Raw genomic sequence first — 12,417 nt, 5'->3', positions numbered from 1 at the left:
CCCAAACTGGGGCATGGGAGTGGGGCTGGGGGACCCCATGATTCAACCACGGACTCCAATGCCCAGCCCCTGTCCCCAGAACAATTCCTTGACAATCCCATGTCCCCACCCCAACCCTTCGTGGCTCTGTACACATTTTTAAACCTGGCGAAAGATGAAGAGAATATTGTAAATTGTCGGAGTCCAGCTCCAACGAGTCCAGGTAAACCTGAGGGATGGACGGCGTCGGCGAAGGAAACAAGACCTGACACCCTTGGTAGATGTCAGCATGTCAAGCACAGATTTATTTTTCAGAGCGGGTATTTATATATAGGCAGGTTTCATCATCATGTACAAAATCAAAACATCTCAACATGTTCTAACCTCAAAATATTTTTGTCAGTTTTCTGAAAATGTCCCCAGTTTCTAGATGTACTAACAAGATAATTCCCCAAGTTCTCATTAGTTGCAGGTTATTTTCTAATAGTTAAGCCAAGCTATTATGTAAGTCTTTAATACAGAAGTGCAATCTTCGTGTTCTTTCTGCATGGGCAAGTTTTTTTTTTTAACATCTTTATTGGGGTATAATTGCTTTACAATGGTGGGTTAGTTTCTGCTTTATAACAGAGTGAATCAGTTATACATATACATATGTTCCCATATCTCTTCCCTGTTGCGTCTCCCTCCCTCCCACCCCTCCAGGCGGTCACAAAGCACGGAGCTGATCTCCCTGTGCTACGCGGATGCTTCCCACTAGCTATCTTCCTTACGTTTGGTAGCGTATATATATATATATATATATATATATATACGTCCGTGCCTCTCTCTCGCTTTGTCACAGCTCACCCTTCCCCCTCCCCATATCCTCAAGTCCGTTCTCCAGCAGGTCTGTGTCTTTATTCCTCTCTTACCCCTAGGTTCTTCATGACACTTTTTTTTCTTAAATGCATGGGCAAGTTTTTTGAATAGTGCCTTAAAAATATTTACAATATATCCTACATTTCCTGTGTACCTGACTCCACTAGTAGCACTTACAATACCTCCTACGCTCCTGTTTATCACCTGGCAATTGTTGCCAGAGTATTAACCTTTCTTTATAGTGGACCCATATGAAAGCAAAATCATCAACAACCCCTTTGTAGGGCCACTGTTGTTCAATTGGGGGTGTTTTCCATAGGAACATCCCTATATTTCCATTTGTGTATTGCATTCCCAGTTTCCTGGGGCCGAAATAGGTACTTTCCATTTTGTAATAACAATAGTAGCGGGGGTAGTAGTTTTTCTCATTTTCCTAACCCTGGGCGCAAATCCCCCTTGTGCTGTTTCCATATATAAGCTTAACACAACCAAACAAATCAATAGAGATGTAGTCCACCGTCCTGGCACAGTGCTGCTTTGCAGTCCTGCCTTTGATTGCATCATGACTTTGTCACTGCGCAGGGACTCCAGGATGGAATATTGTAAATATAAAAGTTGAACTGTTGGTTTTGCCTGCTGTTATGTTGGGTGGTAGGGGTGGGGCTCTGAAGAAACAAACCCTGGAGAAGTGACTCTGCCAGTGAGGGAGGAGGAGGGGGTCCGAGCCCACAGCCCTTTCCAGTGAACAGCTCTGAGGTCAGAGAGAAAGGGGGAGTGAGTGCTGGGGTGAGGTGGTCATTGGTAATGGGGTTGTTCGGGGAGTTAAGATCAGGACCAGTGATTGTGCAGAGGTCAGAGCCTGGCGTAGAGGACCAGGCAGGGCCTGATGGGGACAGACACCAAACAGGCCAGAGGGCCTATGGGCTGGTGCAGGTGGCTGGCTACAGGAGAGACATGCAAGGTGAAGGGTTTGGCCTCTGCTAAGCCCTGGCCCAGGCTGGAAGGTCAAACACAGGCCCAGGACTCTCCCTCTTGGCACACTGAGGGAAAGCCCCACATCATTGTGGCCCACTTACCCCCAGGAACCTGTGGGACAGGAAGGCAGCCGGTAGTACTGTGGGCACAGTAGGTTGGGGCCCTAGGGACCCCCATGGCCACGGCCACTCAGTCACTGTGTCCTCCCCCACCTAGCTCTGGTGCAGACTCTGTGGCTTCTTACACCAAGTGTTTCGTGTTATTTGTGAGAAAGGTAAGTGGAGGATGGGGAGGTTGGGGAATAGGAAAGGCAGAAACCAGGTGTTCTAGCCCTGACCTTAAATGGGCCCCTTCCCCTCCCGCTCTCCCTGCTCAGACACCATAACTATGCAGCTTCTCTTCCTGCAACCTGCCTCTCCATCCCTGGAGGAGCCAGGCTCCCCACCTGTCCCCCATCCACAGCCTCTCACCTGTCCCCGATCCACAGAAGCTTCTAAGTTACGCTCACCTGGGAAGCAGACCCAGCCCCCGAAGCAGAGCACCCCTGCAGTCTGCCTTCGGTGCACCATGGACCCTGTGAAAATGATCGTGTCCCCCCCACCCACTCGCCGCATCGCCGTCGAGACTCTTCAGCAAGCCGCGCCCACCGCCCCGTAGCCTGGGCCCCTGACAACTGACAGCAATGACGAGAAGCCCCCACGTCAGCACACAACAATCTGCTCCCACAACTGGAACTGCCCCAAGGACTAGGAAGGCTTTCAGTCCACCCAGGGGTTCTGGACTCCCTGGGCCCAGGATGCTGTGGAGCCACCTACCCAGACCATCTGCTTCCAGCAAACTGTAGAGGGAAGGCTGCTCAAAAGAGAGGCAGTCAGAGCTGGGCCTACAGGCCTACCTGTACCCTGTGAACCCCCGCCCCACAGCCCTCAGGCCCTGAGCCACAAGAACGGTTGGGGGGGTGCCCCAAGCAGAACAGGAGCAGTGCTCGCCAGCCCAGCCACCCATCCTGGGCCCGGCCCACGTCCCAGACATCCCCCGGCGCCACTCCTCAGGGCGCGTAGCCTATAATGCCAGAGACGTGAGACGGCAGCTGCGGGAGCTGACCAGGGAGGTGGAGGCCCTGTCCCACTGTTACCTCCCAGTCTCTGGATCCAGCATGGCTGAGGGGACGGGAAAGGCCTAGGTATACCGTTCCCTGACAGAGAGGTGACTGGGAGAAGAATAAAAAGAAGAAAGGAGGTGGTTTGTGGTGGTGTGCGGGGTGCCAGGGCCCACATAGCCACAGGGAATTCCCGGGATATCCAGTGATTAGGACTACACACTTTCATTGCTGACGGCCCCAGTTCAATCCCTGGTCGGGGAACTAAGATCCTGCAAACCACACTGCATGGCCAAAAAGGAAAAAAAGGAGAGAAAGAAATAGAAACAGCCAGTGGGCATTTTCCATCAAGACTCCAAACACATAGCAGGTGCTCAATATAGACCCACTTAATGGAATCAGCTTAAAATGATCGATAACGTTAGTCAAATGAAAATGAACAGAGAAGCAGGGTGATTCATAAAAGACCTATCTGCTCACATTCCAGGAACCCAGCTGGTATGGAAGGTGAGGTCTATATTCCTCTATATCTGTTGAGATGTTCATTGTGCAAACAAAATGACTTGAGGATCGCCAGGTACCACTTTCACAGACCCCAGCAATGATCCCAGGACGGCCTCCACAAGAACCCAGGCCTTACGGAGACCCAGGCCTCCCCAAGAACCCAGGCCTTGCTCAAGATCCAGGCCTCCACAAGCTTCCGGGCCTTACCCAAGACCCTTACCTCTGCAAGAATCCAAGCCTTTCCCACGACTCTGACCTTCAGAAGAATACAGTCATTACCCAAGATTCTGGCTCCCAGAAGAGCTTAGGTTCTACTCAAGATAGACATTTCTTTACACGCCCATATCTCACCCAACCCTCTGGTCTCCACAAAAACACACCATTTCTCCAAACTTCTGACATTCAGAGGAGCTCAGGCTTTATGCATGGTTCTCGAGTCTATAGGAATCTGGAACGAAAGCAAGAGACTGTACTGTATAAAAGTCAAGAGCTCTCCCAAAAAACTGGCTTCCATAATAGCCCACACCTTTCTCAACATTCTGGATGTTACAAGAGTACAGGTAATGCCCAAGATTCAGGAGTCTCTAGGAGTCCAGACTTTACCCAAGATTCTGGGCCAGAGAAGCATCCATACCTTGCCCAAGACTCTGGAGTCAACAAGAGCTCAGACCTTTGCCAGGAACCTGAAGAGCCCAGGCCTTGTTGAAACCCTTCGGCTCCATAAGGGCTCAAGCCTTATCCAAGACTCAGGAGACTACAAGAATCCAGGTCTTACCCAAGATTCTGGAGTCTGCAGGAGCCAAGGCCTTACTCAAGATTCTGACCTCCGTAAGAATCCAGGCCTTACCCAAGCCACTGAAGTCAAAAGGAGATGTGGCCTTACCCAAGATGCTGGAAATTACAGGAGCTCAGAACATACCCATGACCCTAACTTCCACAAGTACTCAGGAAGTAATCGAGATCCTGGCCCCCATAAGTGTCCAGCCCTTACTCAAGACTCTGGCTTATCCAAGAGATCAGGCCTCCATAACAACTCATGCCTTATCCCAAACCCTGGCCTCCACCAGAACCCTCTAGGAACTGAATCTGTCCAAGTTTTGGGCCCACATCAGACCAGAAAGTCATTTATATCTGAGGCAGTTCCTCGAAAGGAGGGTGCTGGGCAGCACATACCATGGACTTCTGTCCCACCCAGTCAGAACTCCTGCTCTCCCAAGGCTCAGGTGGCCTACAATGACCTGCAAACCTTCTCAGAAGTACCTGTACTGATTGAGCTGCAATCATCCTCCCAGCGAGCAGGCAGCCAAGACTGGGTGTACCACCCCATGGATACAGTTCCTCCAGCCTGCCAAAACTATCGCCAGATGTCTACGCCTCCCAAAACCAGCTGGAAGCCCTACTGTCCTGGGTCAGGCACCCGGCTCGGGCATGTGGTCTTTGACGCCCACCAGAGACAGTTCAGAGCAGGCAGGGACAAGTGAGAAGCTCTGTCTCCCAGGCGCCTTCACCGAGAGACATCCAACAACTCACCGGAGACCATCAAGGAGTGGGGATATCAGTGTGTGATGAGCAACTTAAAAAAGAGGGGACAGATATGCATGAGGAATAAAGAGGCAAGAGAAGTGTTCTGCGGTTGTTTGAGGACATTCACCCCAGCCCCATCCCACAGGGCCTGATGAGGACCTAAACTATCCCTGCTTTCCCTCCATCGCTGTCTAGTTAAATCCGTTATACCCAAGGCCCTAGAGCTGCATTGTCAATTACAGTAGCCACTAGCCAAATGCCTATTAGAATGTAAATTACTTAAAATTAACGAAATTTAATTCTGTTAAAAATTAAGTAAAAAATTTTCTTCCTCAGGGAACGGAATTTCCTGGCATTCAATTCTGTTCCCGGGCAGTCCAGTTGTGGGACCTGGCATTTACACTGCTGTGGCTGGGGTTCAATCCCTGGTCGGGGAACTCAGACCCCGCAAGCTTCATGGTTTGGCCAAAAAAAAAAAAAAAATTCTGTTCCTCAGTGCCACGACCTTCTAAGTGCTCAGTAGGCACATGGAGCTAGCGGCTACTGCATTGGACGGCACAGATTTAGAACATTTCCATCATCATGGAACATGGTATTGGAGAACAGTGCTTTAGAGTTTAGAGCAGTTTTCCTTTCCCTGTCACCCACCCCCAGCATCTTAAAGCTCCCCCAGAGCCCAGAGAACTTAGCTCTTTTTAGGGTGGCTCAGAAGCCACCCTCTGGGGAGGAGGTAAGATGTGGGGCTGGACAGCCAATGCCTGATTTCCCCAGAATGTGAGAAACGGTCCAGGCTTCAGTTTTCCTCATCTGGTCTCTTGGGTCACGACCAGATGTATGGAAACTTGCCTCCCCCGTTCTGGACTGCGTTTGGGGCTCTTGGTTACTGAGGGAGAAGACCTCTCTTTGTCAGAGACTAGGAAACCTTGTGTTTTAGGCTCCCCAAATTGAGCCCTGGATTCTGAGGGTCCCCTCCTTCATAGGCCTCTCAATTTTTCCAGGTGTCTCCACTAAATTTTCTTGCCCATGGACATGGCCTAGTTCACTGTGGAGACAGACTCCTGGGAAAAAGGAATGTAAGAATTCCTGGGCTGCCGGCCCGAAACCTGGCAGTGCAACTCCCGCCCCCCGGTCCAAGGACGGAGCCGCCCCAGCTGTGCTCACAGCCAGCCCAACCGCAGCCCGCAGCCCTCCACGGGACACTTGAACTACTCCCGGGATCCCCACGAGGTGTGGCGCCGGGCGGCAGAATGGGCCGAGATGCTGCCCGTGCGGCGCCCTCTGGCCACGTCCGCCTCCCTCACGGTGCTGGCCGAGGCCTCGTACAAGCGGGCCCCGGCTCCCAGCTCAGCGCTGCTCCTCCGCCCCTCCCAGCCCCTGCCCGACGTCCAGGCTACCGAGCACCCTCCACCCCCGCCCACCTTCATGCCACTCAGCCGGAACCCGGGGGGCAATGCCAACTACCAGGTGTATGACGGCCTGGAGCTGAAGCGGCAACCGCAGGAGAGCCAAGCACGGGCCGACTCGCTGCTACCTTCCACTTCGGCCTCGAGGCCCTCTCTGCACAGGAGCCAGACTGGGAAAATGAACTGACCGGCGGCAAATGGGGGCGGGCGTGGGGGTTGGGGGGGGAAGGGCATGGAGAGAGGAATAAAGAGCGCCAGAGTCCAGGAAACATTGGTGGTCTGTGGCTTGGAAGCACCACTCCTTCTGCCAGCCTGGGTCTCTGCCCCTGGCTTCCTGCAATAAGAAGCCAGTGTCCCCTTCTTGGCCTGAGGGTCCCCTTGGTTTAGTGGCCACAGTTCTGCCAGCAGGCCCCTCCTGGTCCTATACCATGCACTAAGTACATCTGCAGCTGCAGACTCCAAACCTCTGGTCTCTGGGCACCTCCTCTGTGTGTCAGCTTGCCCTGTCCCCAAAGAGTCTCGTACAAGAAGCTGCTTCCAAACTGGGAGGTTCCACATCTGGGCAGGTCCAGCTCCAGGCCCAGTGAAGGGCATGAAGAAGGCTGAGGCTCTGGACTCCAGCCAGGCCTTCCGCAGGGCTCTGAGGCCAAGGTCTTCCTAGTCTAAAGAGGGGCCAAGAGACGGAATGTGTCATTTGAACAAGTGAGTCAGCGGGCGGTGAGCGAATGATTGACCGCTCGAGGGGACGTGTGCCGGCCTTCGGGCCCTGTTTGACTGTCCAGGCTCAGCTTACCTGACCCTGGTTACCAGGGAATGCCACTCTGGTTACCAGGGAATGCCCCTCCCTCACTGTGACCTCACTACCTGCCCCATTATGACCCAGCCTCTCTCCGAGTTAAAAGCGGAGGGCAGGGGCCCCAGGCAGTCCTGGGACCCCCGGCCATGGGTGAGAGAACCTACTATGGAGCCGAGCCGTGCCCTGGCCCCATCCCCAGGAAATGCCAGGAGCAAGAAGACTCAGTTCTTCTGCCCCTCGTCAGCTTGATCTTCCTCATCGTGGGGATCCACGTGGTGACTATGGTAAGGGCAGGATCTGGGCAGCGGGGTTGGGGGAGCCATGGGGCCTTGAAGGGGCTGAGGTGGGAGGGCTGCTGGGGTGTGGCCGCACAAGGGTTGGATTTCAGGGCTCACCCTGCTCCCGGCCTCCCCCCTCCCCTTCTTTCCTCAGCTCTGGAGGCATCTGAAGAGATTCTTGCGGGCACTTTTCAATCATCTTTTCCCCAAAGGTGAGTGGGCGCCAGCGTGAGCTCAGGGGATGTGGGCCTGTCCCCTTTCTTCTATCCCTGCCTTGATTCTCAGCCCCTCAGAAACCCTGGACCTGACCCATCTCGCCTTTCCCCGCAGACAAGCAAGCCAGCCGTGCAGGCAGCCGTCGCACGCGCAGGCGCTGCCCCGTGGAGCCCAAGAACCTGTGCTCAAGAGTTTCTTCCCGCTTCCGCCATCGCCCACGCTTCCCGCTCGGGCACACAAACCACCTTGACTCCCGGAAAGCAGACAAAAAAGATGAGAAGGCTTCTAAGTGCTGCTGGATGCCGCCTCAGTGTGGACGGGCTGGGGCTTCCACGGAGGCTCCACGGAGACTGTGGAAGGAGCGGGTAGTGGGAGCTGGGAAGGCCCCTCCTGTCACAGCCTTAAAGTCCCAAGCCAACTTTTACACCAGGTAAGAGACATCTTCCAAGCTCCGCAGGATGAGCAAGGTGGACGTGCTTCCACTCCACCTGCCCCAAGAGAGCAAGACAAAGACCACACACTCTGACACAGCCCAGGCCCCAGCCCGGGCCCAGACCCGCCCCCCAGTTCAGGCCACTGCGCATGGTCCTGCTAAGGCGCAGACCTTCTCCTCAGCCCTCCCCACTGAGCACCCCCACCCCGTCAGAGACCTGCTCCCGAGGCCACGCCTGGGCCCAGGCCTTCTCCCTAGTGCACCCCACTGGGAACACTCCTGCCAAAGCCCACACCTTCTCCTCCACCCACCACTCTGAGCACACCCCACCTCAGGCCCAGACTTGCTCCACATTCCACCCCCCTGAGCACACCCCCCCCAGGCCCAGACCCCCTCCCCAGCCCTCACCCCTGAGCACAGCCCTGCCCAGGTCCAGGGCCCTGAGCATACCTCAGCCCATACCCCAGCCCAGGCCCAAGCCCAGGCCCCCTCACATGCCTCAGCCCAGTCCCTGGGCCAAACATCTGTCTGCACCCTGACCCATGCTCATCTGACCTTTACCCATGCCAGCACTCTGGTCCCTCCCCAACCTTCTGCCCATGCTACTACTCCTGCCCTAGCCCCTACAGCAGCCCCTGTCCTGACCTCTGCCACAACCTCTGTCCCAGCGCTGGTCATGGTCCTCAGGACCACTCCAGTCCCTTCCACCACCCCTACCCACATCCTAGATACTATTCTCTCTACCATGTCTGCCTTCAGCCAAGGCCTCTCCTCCGGCCGTGTGGTCTGCGATGTCCGCAGGGTAAAGCAGAACTCATTCCATGTGTGTCCCCCTCAGAACTCTGGGTATTCCAGAAAGGACTTGGGTACCCTCTCCAGGCTCCAAGAGGGGCATGGTCTGGTGAGCTCTGGTACAGCTGAGCACTCAAGAAATGTACTAGCCCTCCACAGCATCCATACTGGGTTACCTGGAGTTGGGGAATATGGAATGGAAGATCTCAAATGATGCCAAAGACAAATCTGTACAGTCCAGGACAGTCCCTTACTGCAGCTTCCTTGCTTGCAGGTCTGAGAAGAGAAACACGGACCACCAGACTCCAGTCTACCCAGCTTTACCTTCTCAACCTTGCTTCCATTCTCCAAACAGTGCCCAGAACTCACCATGCAACATGCCTCCACCATACACTGTTTATCTACCGCTTGTTTCTCCCGGATGCTGGGTCCTTCATCAACACAGCATCCACCAGAAGCCCTCCACCTTAATACGATCCCCCACCTTTCCCCCAACCTCCAAGTCTTCTCAGTCTGACCTGTCTTCCCAGGGCCCCATCCCTCCCCAGTTATCCACTACTTCCCAAACCCCAAGCCAGGCCCAACCCCCTGAACTTCATGAGAGTCTAGGCCTCAACCAAGGCTCTGTCCTCCCAAGGACCCCAGGCCCTTCCAAAGTCTGCATAGTTTCCAGAAACCCAAGCCTTACCACAAACCCAGGCATCCACAACAGTCCAGGTCTCATCCAAGACCCAGGCCTCCCCAAGAACACAGGCCTTGCTCAACATCCAGGCCGCCACAAGCTTCCTGGCCCCCATAAGAGTCCAGCCCTTACTCAATACTCTGGCTTATCCCAGAGATCAGGCCTCCATAACAACTCATGCCTTATCCCAAATCCTGGCCTCCACAAGGATGCAGGGCAGCACATACCATGGACTTCTATTCCACCCAGTCAGAACTCCTACTCTCCCAAGACTCAGGTGGCCTACAATGACCTGCTAACCTTCTCAGAGGTACCTGTGCTGATTGCGCTGCAATCACACTCCCGGCAAGTAGGCAGCCAAGAACGGGTGTACCACCCCATGGATACAGTTCCTCCAGCCTGCCAGAATTATTGCCAGATGTCTATGCCTCCCAAAACCAGCTGGAAGCCCTACTGTCCTGGGTCAGGCACCCAGCTCGGGCATGTGGTCTTTGACGCTCGCCAGAGACAGTTCAGAGCAGGCAGGGACAAGTGAGAAGCTCTGTCTCCCAGGCGCCTTCACCGAGAGACATCCAACAGCTCACCGGAGACCATCAAGGAGTGGGGATATCAGTGTGTGATGAGCAACTTAGCAAAAGAGGGGACAGATATGCATGAGGAATAAAGAGACAAGAGAAGTGTTCTGCGGTTGTTTGAGGACATCCATCCCACAGGGCCTGATGAGGACCTAAGCTATCCCTGCTTTCCGTCCATCGCTGTCTAGCTGAATCTGTCATCCCCAAGGCCCTAGAGCTGCATTGTCAATTACAGTAGCCGCTAGCCAAATGCCTATTAGAATGTAAATTAGTTAAACTTAAGGAAATTTAATGCTGTTAAAAATTAAGTTAAAAATTCTCTTCCTCAGGGAACGGAATTTCCCTGGCATCCAATTCTGTTCCCTGGCGGTCCAGGTGTTGGGACCTAGCGCTTTCACTGCTGTGGCTGGGTTTCAGTCCCTGGTCTGGGAACTCAGACCCCGCAAGCTTCATGGTTTGGCCAAAAAAAAAAAAAAAAAAAATTCTGTTCCTCAGTGCCACGACCTTCTAAGTGCTCAGTAGGCACATGGAGCTAGCGGCTACTGCATTGGACGGCACAGATTTAGAACATTTCCATCATCATGGAACATGGTATTGGAGAACAGTGCTTTAGAGTTTAGAGCAGTTTTCCTTTCCCTGTCACCCACCCCCAGCATCTTAAAGCTCCCCCAGAGCCCAGAGAACTTAGCTCTTTTTAGGGTGGCTCAGAAGCCACCCTCTGGGGAGGAGGTAAGATGTGGGGCTGGACAGCCAATGCCTGATTTCCCCAGAATGTGAGAAACGGTCCAGGCTTCAGTTTTCCTCATCTGGTCTCTTGGGTCACGACCAGATGTATGGAAACTTGCCTCCCCCGTTCTGGACTGCGTTTGGGGCTCTTGGTTACTGAGGGAGAAGACCTCTCTTTGTCAGAGACTAGGAAACCTTGTGTTTTAGGCTCCCCAAATTGAGCCCTGGATTCTGAGGGTCCCCTCCTTCATAGGCCTCTCAATTTTTCCAGGTGTCTCCGCTAAATTTTCTTGCCCATGGACTTGGCCTAGTTCACTGTGGAGACAGACCCCTGGGGAAAAGGCATGTAAGAATTCCTGGTCCAGTATGCATTGGTCTAATCTGTGAGCGTGTCTCTGGTGTCCTATCTTTCTGTCCTATTATTCTGGCTCCTAGTTTCATCCTGGACGTAAGCTGTGTCCATGATAGCACTGGTCGCTGAAAGCCATTTCCTTCCCCTGATAATTTTTCATTGCCCTGCCCTAGCCCATCTGGTCTCTCCTCTGGACTTGATTTTCAGTCCTGATAACTCTTCTGTATACACACGTAAGCTACGAGATTCCAAAGTGATTTCCCTGCCACCACTTGTGTGTCTGAGGTCGGCAACACTAACATGTCCCTTCCCTGAGTCAGATGTTCAGCCCTGGGTCACTACATGCACACTATCAGTGTGTTCTTGTCTAACGTTACCACCACCCCTTCCAAGGAGTTATGTCCCAGCTGGAGAGCCCATTTCCAACAGCTCTCTGGCTGAGCTCTGACCTTGGACAAGTCATGTGCAACCTCTCTAGGCTTGCGGTCTCATCTCTAAAGTGAAGTTATAATTGCATGCAAGAACCATTCTAGATTTAAATGACCAGGGCTCCTCTACTCCCAAGTGAGATATAGAGTCCCTTATTTCTCCACATGCCCTAGGGGGTATGTCCCTCATTATGGTTTGCTATTCAGATCCATCCTATTAGGCCTCTGTTCTAACCCCAAGGAGTGTTTGTGCGGTTCACCTGGCCTTGTACAGACACAGAATAGTTTATCATAAAGACACAGAATAGCATATCTCCATAGAAACTACAACTTCCATCAGGCACTACTTCAAGGGAACAGGGAAGGATGTGGGGGCGTGGCCCCAATGCCCTGGTAGCTTTGAAGACAAACTACCACTCCCAGGATAGCTGCGAGATCTCTGCAGAGCGAAAGGAGTGACTGAACTCTGACGGGAGGCCGGGCTGGTCCAGAACCACCCAGACAGTCTCCAGAAAGCAGCGTGGTTATAATTTAGGAGCGTGGCCTTACAGGCAGCAGGAAGTAGTTACCTGTTCAATCTTCCTATCCATTCTCTTCCCAGCCTTTGTAGCTAACCTAAGAGGGAAGTTGCAAACCACTAGCCTCTTCTGAAAAGCGGTAAGGGGGACGTAGACAAGGGGCAGCGAAGGAGGTTACTGCATTCGTTAGGAGGACCCAAACCGTTACTTTCTACCTGCTGAGTCAGGTGAACCGTTTCATGGGGGTGGGGACTAGCATATGAGAAAAGGGCAAGGACG

General features: G+C 53.4%; 1 pseudogene; it reads left to right on the top strand.

The window, feature by feature from the left end:
- The first annotated feature begins 1,641 nt into the window (after positions 1-1,641).
- Positions 1,642-3,022, top strand: LOC136139129 (spermatid maturation protein 1-like; annotated as a pseudogene).
- Positions 3,023-12,417: the final 9,395 nt, after the last annotated feature.

Source organism: Phocoena phocoena, chromosome 19 (genome assembly GCF_963924675.1).
Source record: "Phocoena phocoena chromosome 19, mPhoPho1.1, whole genome shotgun sequence".
Taxonomy (NCBI): Eukaryota; Metazoa; Chordata; class Mammalia; order Artiodactyla; family Phocoenidae; genus Phocoena; species Phocoena phocoena.
Note: the sequence above shows the minus strand (reverse complement) of the source record. Positions and strands in the feature narration are given on the sequence as shown.